Source organism: Muntiacus reevesi, chromosome 21, assembly GCF_963930625.1.
Source record: "Muntiacus reevesi chromosome 21, mMunRee1.1, whole genome shotgun sequence".
Lineage (NCBI taxonomy): Eukaryota > Metazoa > Chordata > Mammalia > Artiodactyla > Cervidae > Muntiacus > Muntiacus reevesi.
In genome coordinates this window covers 16,392,071-16,405,303 of record NC_089269.1, presented here as the reverse complement: position 1 = coordinate 16,405,303, position 13,233 = coordinate 16,392,071, and positions in this window count along the sequence as shown.

Genomic DNA, 13,233 nt, shown 5'->3' with positions numbered 1-13,233 from the left:
GTCCAGATTTGCTATAAAACTCTTAGAAAAATGGAAATTACAGATTATACAGTGTGTTCTAACAGTATTATAAACTATTCAAAGTGCAAAACTTCAGGAAAAATTATTAAAGCTTTCATTTAATTTTGTTATTATAATTATGTTCTTTAATTCACCAAAAATATATTGATTTTCTTAAAGTTAGAGACTAGACTGATTTCTACAGATTTTATAAATGTGTTCGCTCTCTAATAGCATGATATTTAGTTTTTAAAAATTTGACATGTTATAGGGGAGCAAAATTTCACACCCCAAAATGTCTCTTTTGGCATGTAGATCATTTTCAGCTGAGAACAGTCAAGGCCCAGATGATTCAGGAAGAAACCATGGCCTTCCAGAACTGCCTGAAGAATATAGATAGAAGACCTGATTCAGGGAAAAAGCTATCACCATAGATAACTATGGTAAAAGCTAAGTGTGTAGCAGGGAGGATCCTGGCAGGGTCTATTTGTTAAGATTCTTCTCCTTGTCCCATTGTCTCTGTATGGCCTAGCAAACACTTGTTTACCAAACATTTGCTTTTCCATCTCCTGTTAATCACCTCTCTCCCCTTTGAAGTCCCAAACCACCACTTCCCAACATGATCATTTGTCTTTAGCTGAAGCATTTAAGGTAAATATTTCAGTCACTTTGGTGAGCTACTCAGTTTTCCTGGGTCCCTCCCATATACACAGGTTACTAAACTTTTGTTTGATTTTTTTTTCCTGTAAATATATCTCATGTCGATTTTATTCTTAGGCCTGCCAGAAGAAACTAGAAGGATAGAGGAAAATTTCTTCCCCACACATCAACATGAGTTATCAAATCTGTGCTGTATTCAAGAAATTTGCTTTGTACTTTTCAGAATATTTTTTAGCATGCTCTATTTGCAGTCTTATAGTAATTTGTTTGCCTTGCTTTTAGAAGATGATGATTGATTAAGGAATTGAAGGACTGGATCTTTTTTTTGGCATTCTGTTTTTTTTTTTTTAGTGTATGCTAATTCTATGCTGAGCTCAGAGACTGCAACTTCTGTCTTCCTTCAGTGGACGAATCAGTTAAAGTTATGTAGTCACATAGCAGCCCTACTAATCTTTTAAAAAGGAAAAAAAAAGATATACTAGTAATCATCAATATGAAAAAAATATTTTAGATTTGACTAAATCTATCCTTACCACTAAAAATAAACAAAAATACATCTAGCAAGGAATTAGAAGCTGAAAACCTTACAATTTCAGAGTCATCAAATTACTGTTCCTCACCAGAATGTCAGTTCTTTGAGGGCTGTAAAAACACATGCTTTGCAAATGATTTTGGAAAGACAGTTATCAAAATGAAATCAGTGACTTGGATATAATTCAATTGTGCAAAGCATTTGTCATCGTAAGGGCAGAATGCTTAGTTCTTTGTAAAAAAGAGTGTTAAAACAGCTTTTAAATATAGCTGATTATTTGAAAGAAACAGTGAATCCTCTGTAACCATATCAACAAAGCACCATTTTTATGCAAAACCCAGAAAAGCAACTTTGATTGGCATTTCTGGATATTTTATGATACTGCTCTCATTTTTAATGGATTTTAATCTTACTTTATGTCTACTAATGCAAAGTAATTTTAATTGATTTATTTAATTTTGACCAGCATTCTCTTTAGCATCCATTTAAGACTGGGTATACAAAATTAGTATGAAAATTCTCTTTTTTCTCAGAAAACTTATTATATGAGAAAGAATGAATTATATAGATTCTATAACACTAGAATGGTTGATACTTACACCATTCTACTTTTCCTTAAGGGTAACGACTTTTGTGTGATATGGTACACAATGAGACCTTGGGCATAGAAGAATCACTTAACTTCTTGCTATTAATTAAGCAACTTTCCAAGTTACTCGATTAGAATCAATGTTTATGTAATGCTATAATTGTATATAAGGCATTTAGCTGGTCTAGTGTTAGTAGTGATAAAGGAACAATGACAGATAAGAAATGCACTTAACTAGAATGTGTCTATTTTAGTGAAGAAAAAAATATTAATCCGATTTTTATAGGTGGAGTGCCAATATAATCAATCTTCCATCAAGTAAGTATATGGTTTTCTCAACTCTACAGTTTTAGGAAACTTAAAGGGGTTACATTGTTGATAGCTGCCAAGGAAAAATCTTGCAATAACACTAGTTATTGATTGAATTAATGAGGGCAAGTCCATTGTACAGTGCCATGCATTTACCTCCTCTATTGCTAGAGATACTTTTCCATGAGCTCACTGAGCAGGCACTACAGTGAATGAGAAAGTATGGTGATGGAAATGCACAAATTGATTTATCTTTCCATTGGATTATTAAGATTTTTTTCAAAATTGCAACCTACTGAATGTGAACACAAGCATACTACATAAATATATATTTTTAGTGGGTCTATTTTGAGATAAGGCCTTGTAGCTCAGTCAGTAAAGAATCTGCTTGCAATGCAGGAGACCTGGGTTTGATTCCTGGGTTGGAAAGATCCCCTGGAGAAGGAAATGGCAACCCACTCCAGTATTCTAGCCTGGAGAATCCCATGGACAGAGGTGCCTGGTAGGCTCCCAGTCCATGGGGTCACAAGAGTCGGACATGACTTAGCGACTAAACCACCACCACCATTTTGAGATAATGTCCTAGAAGTCCATATCTGTGTTGCCAGCACTTTGTATAGACTCATCAGGTTTAGTTTACTATGTTTACTTTTTTGGGGGGCAATTAATGTCAGAGAATACTCATAGGTTTGTGTTGCGAGTTTCTATTGATGAAGAGTTGAATTATAGCTGGAATATATGCTTTGGAAACATGAGGAAATTTCCAGTGCTAATTATGTACATTTTCTGCATAAGACTGTGCCCTATTTTGTAAGTATTCAGTTCAGTTCAGTTCTGTCACTCAGTCTTGTCTGACTCTGCGACCCCATGGACTGCAGCATGCCAGGATTCCCTGTCCATCACCAACTCCTGGAGCTTACTCAAACTCAGGTCCATCGAGTCAGTGATGCCATCTAACCATTTCATCCTCTGTCATCCCCTTCTCTTCCTGCCTTCAATCTTTCACAGCATCAGGGTCTTTTCAAATGAGTAAATTCTTCACATAAGGTGGCCAAAGTATTGGAGTTTCAGCTTCAGCATCAGTCCTTCCAATGAACACCCAGGACTGATTTTCTTTAGGATGGGCTTGTTGGATCTCCTTGCAGTCCAAGAGACTCTCATGAGTCTTCTCCAACACCACAGTTCAAAAGCATCAATTCTTTGGTGCTCAGCTTTCTTTATAGTCCAACTCTCACATCCATACATGACTATTGGAAAAACCATAGCCTTGACTAGATGGAACTTTGTTGGCAAAGTAATGTCTCTGCTTTTTAATATGTTGTCTAGGTTGGTCAAAACTTTTCTTCCTGGGAGCAAGCGTCTTTTAATTTCATGGCTGCAGTCACCATCTGCAGTGATTTGGAGCCCAAGAAAATAAAGTCTGTCACTGTTTCCATTGTTTCCCCATCTATTTGCCTTGAAGTGATGGGACCAGATGCCATGATCTTAGCTTTCTGAATGTTGAGTTTTAAGTCAACTTTTTCACTCTCCTCTTTCACTTTCATCAGGAGGCTCTTTAGGTATTTGCTTTCTGCCATAAGGGTGGTTTCATCTGCATATCTGAGGTTTTTGATATTTCTCCTGGCAATCTTGATTCTAGCTTGTGCTTCATCTAGCCTGTCATTTTGCATGATGTACTCTACATATAAGTTAAATAATCAAGGTGACAATATATAGCCTTGATATACTCCTTTCCCAATTTGGAACCATTGGGATGTTCCAAGTCTGTTGTTCCATGTCCAGGTCTAACTGTTGCTTCTTGACCTGCATACAGATTTCTCAGGAGGCAGGTCAGGTGGTCTGGTATTCCCATCTCTTTCAGAATTTTCCACAGTTTGTTGTGATCCACACAGGCAAAGGCTTTGGCATAGACAATAAAGCAGAAGTGGATGTTTTTCTGGAACTCTCTTGCTTTTTTAATGATCCAGTGAATGTTGGCAATTTGATCTCTGGCTCCTCTGCCTTTTCTAAAACCAACTTGAACATCTGGACGTTCACAGTTTATGAAGTGTTAAAACCTGGCTTGGAGAATTTTGAGCTTTACTTTGCTAGCTTGTGAGATGAGTGCAATTGTGTGGTAGTTTGAACATTCTCTGGCATTGCCTTTCTTTGGGATTGGAATGAAAACTGACCTTTTCCAGTCCTGTGGCCACTAATGTGGTCACCTTTTATGCCTTGATAGTTTGGTCAGGCTTTTTCAGTGTTTCTCAGCAAATCAAACAGGATTTGCTAAGATGGAGAGTTAACTGATAAATAAGGCATACAACCAAATCTTCAGGGTTTCTGTTGGCATACCAATTTTCTTATACAGCAGAGATTTTCAAGGATCACTGGCTTCTATCACATCTTAATGGGCCTAGAGGCAGACTGCTTAGTTGGTAGACTGTATCATACAGGAGAGTCTTCTTGGGTGAAGTGGGGATCCAATTAAAGACTACAGGTTTCAGGGACATCTGCAGATAGATCTCAATGGGTCACCAAATGTAGTTTATGTTCTTTGAAACCACAAAGATACCCTCTAAATATTGTCTTTCTTAACTGCAGAGAATGAGGGTGAGGCAACTTAACCTTTTATTTTGGAGTAGATGTCCTAATGTGCCTAAAACTTGAAACATATACATTTTTGTGGGATTTATTTCTACCTCTCTGTCATTTTCACATGTCTTTCCAAAACATATGGGAGATTCATGAATTGAATTAAATTGTTCTGGTAATGGGACCACACCTGGAACTGTAGTTATAATTTGGAGTAATTCTCTGATTAAGCTTATAAAAATGTATTCCTCTTTTCAAAGACCCATCCAGCAAATTTGGTAAAACAGTCAAGATGCATTCATCTTTCAAGTTTCAGTGGTGCTACTCATCTCTATCATTTTCCCAGTTATGTGATGTGCCATATGACTCATTATTTTTGTAAAAAAAAAGGTGAGTTCTAGCACTTTGTCTTTGTTATTTTCACCATAGTAACTCGTCACAGAGCAAGTAGACATGTAGGAGCTTTTCCACTTGGTGAGCATCTTCTTCAAGAACTGGAAATGTTAACAGCATGAGTTCAGAATCCCCCAACACCCAAATAAAGGCTCCAGAGAGGAGGCACTAAATTCTTTTCAAAATAAAGGCATCTTTTTATTTCTCATGTCACTCACAAGTTCTTGGTAAAATTAGCAAATTCTGAGGTTGTTTTACTGCATAGTCATTTATCTTTGGTGAGATCTTACTATTTTACTGAATCCTATCCTAATTCTTGTTACACCTCTAGAGTTAAAAGAGATGGGAGTGGTGGGGGAAGCATTATGATTTTTTTTCTCTGATAAGATTTTAAACAAGAGAAGAAAAGATTTTCAGAGAATGGGCCTTTTAATATTTTTTGGTTCAGAGAGTATCCCATGTTATTCAGATGAACATCCGAATATATTCTTTCAAGTTTTCATGATTCTAGTTTTTCCAAAACAGTACCATACCTTATAGAAAATGATAGTGCTTCCCTTCAAATTCAACTGTCATTATAAATCAGCAACTTAGAGGATTCATGTTTGCATTTGGTTTTCAGCTGCCTGTGAGTACAGGTGATAATAACTATTTTAACACCATCATAGGAAGCCCCTAGATACAAGTCCATCACTTGAACTAAAACTTAGGAATCTGTTGCTGTGCACTTCTCAATCTGTCAAACAGTGTTAGGAGCAACCACAATATTCCACAGTTTTTGAGTTTCTCATTTTTAAAAATGTTTTGTATTAGTTTCGTAGGGCTACCTTAAAAAATCACCACACATCCAAAGTGGATAAAAATAGAAAGATATTGTATTACAGTTCTAGAAGCTAGAAGTCCTAAATCAAGATGTTGGTAGGGCATGATCCCTCTGAAATCTGTAGGAGGATTCTTCCTTGCCTCTTTTCTTTGATTCTGATGGTTTGCAGGCATTCTTCAGTATTCTTTGGTTTACAACTGCAAACATTCAATCTCTGCAGATCAAGAAGGCAGAGTGGGCGGATGCTGAGTTTACCTCCTTTCAGGAGCACATTTAAAAATACCAGCACTTGTAGAACAAGTATTGCTGAAATCGACCTGAGGATTAGCAGAATGGCTCTTCTATAACCAAGGCAGTAAAGAAAGATGCACAGAGTCTAGTAGGTAGGGAGGAGAAGCAATTTAGCCAGGACCAGCACCCTAGTAGGGGATGCAGAAGAACAGTGAGGTATCATAGGCTCAGGAATCCTCTCTTGGAAGCAAGGTATTTGAGCCATATGTTAGAAGCCCCAGTCATGGGGACTGACAAAGGGAAGGTGAGTCCCCTTAGCTCCTTAGCTCGGTTGGAAACCAGTGGGGCTGACTAAAGGGCTGTGAAAACCTAAGACTCTGCTCTTGAAGAGTGCACGCACAGATTTGTTTTCCCCCTGTCATAGCACAGAGGCAAAAGATTAAAAACTGCTTGGGGCTCTGACCAGCTTCCAGGACAGCCCCAGCACATGTCCCAGCCTGCACCAGGCCCCTATCCCAGCAGGACTTGGTCCACTACTTCTTCCCACTAAGGCACTGGCTCAGGAGAGTGTGTACACTTAGAGGAAAAGGAGCCAGCTCAAGCCCTGGACCTACTTCTGACCATGACAGGGTCAGTCATTGCCAGCACATATATCGCTGCACATACTTGAGAGAAATCACAAGCAACCCAGGAATGTGGCTCCAACCCCTCTGACCCCAACCCAGCCTCTAAGCAAGGTGCACTTACCAGGGAAAAAGTGACTCCAGCACAGCAGTGCAGCCTCAAGCCCTCAGGCCTCAGCCCTGCCCCTAGCCACAGTGGGGATTGCAGTCACTCCCAGGAGAAGCCCAGCTCCCTCAGGGATCCTGCTCCAGCCCCTCAGGCTCCACCCTTGCTTCCTAGTAAGGTGGGGGTGGCCATTGAGCATAGGAGAAGCCCCTGCTTGCCCCTGGCTCTGGTTTTAGGCCCTCCAACTCCAGCCCTACCTCCCATTAATGTGAATTGTCAGTGTATCCCAGGGGAAGATATAGCCTGTGCTCACTTCAGATCCAGCTTTCTCACAAAGCCACTGGGTACATGTAGACAGCTTAGGGACTCTCTCACACAAGGACAGACCTTCAATACCAGGGTAGGTTAACTGTTTCACCTAATTTCGTAGAGACAGAAAAAGTTAAACAAGATAAGAAGATAAAGGAATATATTTCAAATGAAATAGCTATTTAAAAGTCCTGAAAAAAAACAAAAAACAAAAACCGATGGAATGAAGGTAAACCATTTACCTGATGAAGAGTTCAAAGCAATAGTTATAAGATTGCTAACTGAACCCGGGAAAAGAATAGATGAACACAGTGAGAATTACAACAAAGAACTAGAAAATTTTTTGAAAAATCCACTCAGAGCTGAATAATATGATAACTGCAATGAAAATGCACCAGAAGGAATTAACAGCAGATTAGGTGACAGAAGAATGCATATTGACCGAGAAAATAGAATAGTGGAAATCACCCAATCAAAACAGCAAAAAGAAAAACTAAAAAATGAGGACAGTTTAAGGGATGTTTGTGACATTAAGTGTATAAATATTCACACTGTAGGAGGCATAGGAGGAGAAGAGAGAGAGAAAGGGGTAGAAAATGTATTTGATGAAATTATGGCTAAAAATATTCTTGAACCTGAAGAAGGAAATAGATATCCAGGTACAAGAAGCACAGAGAATCCCAGACAAGATAAACCCAAAGAGACCCACAATAAGTTATATATTGAAGTGGCAGAAGTTAGAGAATTTTAAAGGCAACAAGAGAAAACAAACAGTCACATCAAAGGAACTGTCCACCAATTGATTATTCAGCAAAAACTTTACAGAAGAGAAAGACATAATGTACTTAAAGTATTGAAAGGAAAAAATCCTATAATCTGAGATGCTCTATCCAGCACGTTTGTCATTCAGAATTAAAAGAGAAATAAAGAGCTTCTCAAACAAGCTCTTTCAAAAGCTGAAAAGGGTTTATAAGCACTAAATTAAACTTACGAGAAATATTAAATGGTCTTTTTTTCTAAATGAAAAAGAAAAAGCTACATTAATAAATAAGAAATTATATGAATGGAAAATGACCCTGGTAAAGGCACATATATAGGGAAGTCAATGGTTTAATTAAATAAGCTGGTATAAAGGTTAAAAGACAAAAATTTGAAATCAATTTTGACTACTATACAATAAACAGTTAAGGAATAAACATGAAGATATAAAATATGACCCTGAAAACAAAACATGGGAATGGGGAATAAAACATGTAGATATTTTAGAATGTGTTTAACTTCAGTGACTATGAATTTAAAATAAGTCGATGTATATGAACTCTATGGTAACCAATTTATATGAACTCTATGGCGAGTGGTGGCTGCATGACTCTGGAGTGGCTGAGAGGAGATACCCCATGTCCAAGGTCAGGAGCAGCAGCTGCGCTTTGCTGGAGCAACCGTGAAGAGACACCCCATGTCCAAGGTCAGAGAAACCCCAGTAAGATGGTAGGTGCTAGAGCAGCTGTGAGGAGGTACCCCATGTCCAAGGGCAAAGAGGAAGCCCCAGCAAGTTGGTAGGAGAGGTGCAGTCACATTTAGACTCAAACCCCATTCCCGCCAGAGATGCTCAGAGGGCTCAAACAAACCTTGTGTGCCCCAGGACCCAGGGACCCCAGAGAGACTGAGACAGAACTGTGTCTGAGCATCTCCTGTGGAGGTGCGGGTCAGCAGCGGGCTGCCACAGGGACAGGGGCTGTGGGTGCAGCAGACCTGGGTATGGCATAAGCCCTCTTGCAGAAGGTTGCCATTAACCCCACCATAGAGCTGCCAGAACTTACACAGGACTGGGAAATAGACTCTTGGAGGGCACAGACAGAACCTTGTGTGCACCAGGACCCAGGAGAAAGGAGCAGTGACCCCACAAGAGACTGGCCCAGACTTGCCTGTGAGTGTCCAGGAGTCTCCAATGGAGGTGTGGGCTGGTGGTGGCCTGCCACAGGGTTGGGGGTACTGGGTGTAGCAGTACATGCATGGGATCTTTTGAAGGAGGTCACCATTATCTTCATTACCTCCACCAAGGTTTGGCCCCAGGTAAATAGCAGGGAAGGAACACAGGTCCACCCATCAACAGAAAATTGGAGTGAAGATTTACTGAGCATGGCCCTGCCCATTAGAACAAGACCCAGTTTCCCCCTTAGTCAGTCTCTCCCATCAGGAAGCTTTCATAAGCCTCTTACCCTTTTCCATCAGAGGGCAGACAGACTGAAAACTACAATCACAGAAAACTAACCAATCTAATCACACGGACCACAGCCTTGTCTAACTCAATGAAACTATGAGCCATGCTGCGTAGGGCCACCCAAGATGAACGGGTCATGGTGGAGAGTTCTGACAAAATGTGGTCCACCGGAGAAGGGAATGGCAAACCACTCTAGTATTCTTGCCTTGAGAACCCCGTGAACAGTATGAAAAGGCAAAAAGACAGGACACTGAAAGATGAACTCCCTAGGTTGGTGGTGCCCAATATGCTACTGGAGATCAGTGGAGATATAACTGCAGAAAGAATGAAGAGAAGGAACCAAAGCAAAAGCAGCAACCAGCTGTGAATGTGACTGGTAATGGAAACAAGCTCTGATGCTGTAAAGAGCAATATTGCATAGGAAACAGGAATGTTAGGTCCATGAATCAAGGCAAATTGGAAGTGGTCAAACAGGAGATGGCAAGAGTGAATGTCGACATTTGAGGAATCAGCAAACTAAAATGGACAGGAATGGGTGAATTTAACTCAGATGACCATTATATCTACTACTGTGGGCAAGAATTCCTTAGAGGAAATGGAGTAGCCTTCATAGTCAACAAAAGAGTCTGAAATGGTGCACTTGGATGCAATCTCAAAAATGACAGAATGACCTCTGTTCGTTTCCAAGGCAAACCATTCAATATCACGGTAATCCAAGCTATGCCCCAACCAGTAACACTGAAGAAGCTGAATTTGAATGGTTTTATGAAGACCTACAAGACCTTTTAGAACTAACACCAAAAAAAGATGTCCTTTTCATTATAGGGTACTGGAATGCAAAAGTAGGAAGTCAAGAAACACCTGGAGTAACAGGCAAATTTGGCCTTGGAGTACAAAATGAAGCAGGACAAATGCTAACACAGTTTTGCCAAGAGAACGCACTGGTCATAGCAAATACCCTCTTCCAATAGGACAAGAGAAGACTCTACACATGGACATCACCAGATGGTCAACACCAAAATCAGATTGATTATATTCTTTGCAGCCAAAGATGCAGAAGCTCTGTACAGTCAGCAAAAACAAGACCAAAGAATTGATACTTTTGAACTGTGGTGTTGGAGAAGACTCTTGAGAGTCCCTTGGACTGCAAGGAGATCCAACCAGTCCATCCTAAAGGAAATCGGTCCTGAATGTTCATTGGAAAGGGTGATTTTGAAGCTGAAACTCCAATACTTTGGCCACCTGATGTGAAGAATTGACTCATTTGAAAAGACCTTATGCTGGGAAAGATTGAAAGTAGGAGAAGGGCATGGCAGAGGATGAGATGGTTGGATGGCATTACTGACTCAATGGATATGAGTTTGAGTAAACTCCGGGAGTTGACAACGGACAGGGAGGCCTGGTGTGCTGCAGCCCATGGGGTCGCAAAGAGTTGGACACAGCTGAGCGACATTAAACTGAACTGAACTATGATAACCAAAAATAAAAAAACCTACAGTAGATGAGCAAAAACTAGAGAGAACGCCCAAATGTAACAGTAAAGAAAATGATCAAGCCACAAGGGAAGCGACTAATAAAGGAAGGAATAGAGAAGAATTGCAGAAATAACCAGAAAACAGGTAACAGAATGGCAATAAGTTTGTACCTATCAATAATAATTTTAAACATCGATAGACTAAGTGCTCCAATCAAAAGACATAAGATAGCTGACTGAATAAAAAAGAAGAACCATCTATATGCTGCTCACAAAGATTCTCTTTAGAGCTCAATACACACGGGCTGAAGGTAAGGGAAAAAAATATTGCATGTAAATGGAAACAAAAAGAATGTTGGGGTACTAATATTCTCATCAGACAAGGTCGATGTAAAAAAAAAAGTCTAAATAAAAGACAAAGAAGGTCACTGTATATGATAAAAGGTCCAACACAAGAAGGGAATATAACATTCATAAACATAAGCATTTAATATAAAAGCAGCTAAATACATAAAGCAAATATTAATGGATATAAAGGGAGACGTTGACAATAATAGTAGGGGACTTGAACAACCCACTTACTTCAGTGGATAGATCATTCCAGACAGAAAATCAGTAATGAAATAGTGACCTTAAATGGCACACTAGACCAAGCTAATTTGATAGATATCTATAGGACATTTCAACCCCAAATAGCAGAACACTGTATTCTTTTCCAGTACATATGGTACATTATCCAGGATAGATCACATGCTAGGCTACAAAAGAGTCACAACAAATTTAAGAGTATAGAAATTATACCAAGCATTTTTATTGACCTCAATGATATGAAACTAGAAATCAATACCAAGTAGAAGAAGAAAAAGCATAAATCCATGTAGAGACTAAACAACATGTAAATGAAATGGCCTCATCCTGACTTGACTAATTCCATTTGCAATGACCCTGTTTCCATAAAAAAAATTCACTGCGAATAAGTGTGAGATATTGGGGGTTAGGATTTCAATGTATATTTTTAGGTAATACAATTCAACACATAACATATTCTATCCACTAACAACTACAGCCCCATAGTTTTGCTTTTATGTAAATCTAAATTTTAATTCAGTTAACATTTTTTTTTTCTTTGCAAGCTTGATATTCTAATGTCTTAGTACTCAAATGAGTTTTACTGATTTTAGACTTATCTATAATAGGTAATGCTACCTAGTTTTATTCCATTTCTCTAAAATTCTGGATCTGGAATTCCATTTCTGGTAACAACTTTGGTGACACTCAGATATCTTTGTTCAATAAATGGGGCCAATATAGTTTCCTGTGTTTCAAAGAAAAGAGATTTATTAAGATATCCAGAAGCCCATAGAATAAGTAGGAAGCCTGGATAACAATGCTTGGTAACAGATCAGAACCAAAAAGATGACCAAGAATCTGACTATAGTTACAACAGAAAAACCATCACTTAGACTGTTGCTAAATTTGTTTCTACTATTGAAACCTTGACTTTGGTAATGATTCCATGAATATATTCTAACTGCCCAGCCATTTTGGTCAGTTTCTTGAGTCAAGTCTTAGCAAAATTTCAACTTGTTTTCATCTTATGTCTTAGCTGTTAGGGGGCAGAGAGAAGGAATATCTGCTTGTTCCTATTGGCTATCTTCAACCTACCTCTCTCTCTCTGTCCTCTGTTCTAGATATTTTACAGATAAAAGACCGAGTTCAGAGAGGGTAAGTTATGTGTTCAAAGTGATACTAATCAAAGTAGTGAATCCAAAGCATAAACCCAAATTTTCTGACTATGGTATTTGACATTTTCTAGTATACTATGCTCTTCCTCAGTGGTTCACAAAGTAGATTTGATAATTGAAGTGATGACATAGGACAAGATGATTGGATGGCATCATTGACTCAATGGCCATGAGTTTGAGCAAGCCCCAGGAGATGGTGAAGGACAGGGAAGCCTGGCACGCTGCAGTCCATGGGGTCGCAAAGCATCAGACATGACTGAGCAACTGAACAATGGCAACAACAGAAATGGTCAATTATGTATTGATATCATTAAAATGTTGGTTCTTTCAACTTGATCTATAGATTGAATGCAATTTCAATCAAAATTGTGCAAATTGCTTTGTGGACATCGACACATTGATTTTAAAGTTTATAGGGAAAGGCAAAAGCTCCAGAATAGGCAGTAAAACATTAAAGAAGAATCAAGTCAGAGCCTGATGCTGCTCTACTTAAACTTACCTAAAGCCAAGACAGTGCAGTATTAACGAAACACAAATAGATCAGTATAATAGAACACAGATGTGGTCACTTGATCTGTGGCAAGAGTGAGTTAATGAAGAAAGGACAGTCTTTTCAATACCTTTGGAAAAAACAGGATAACCAC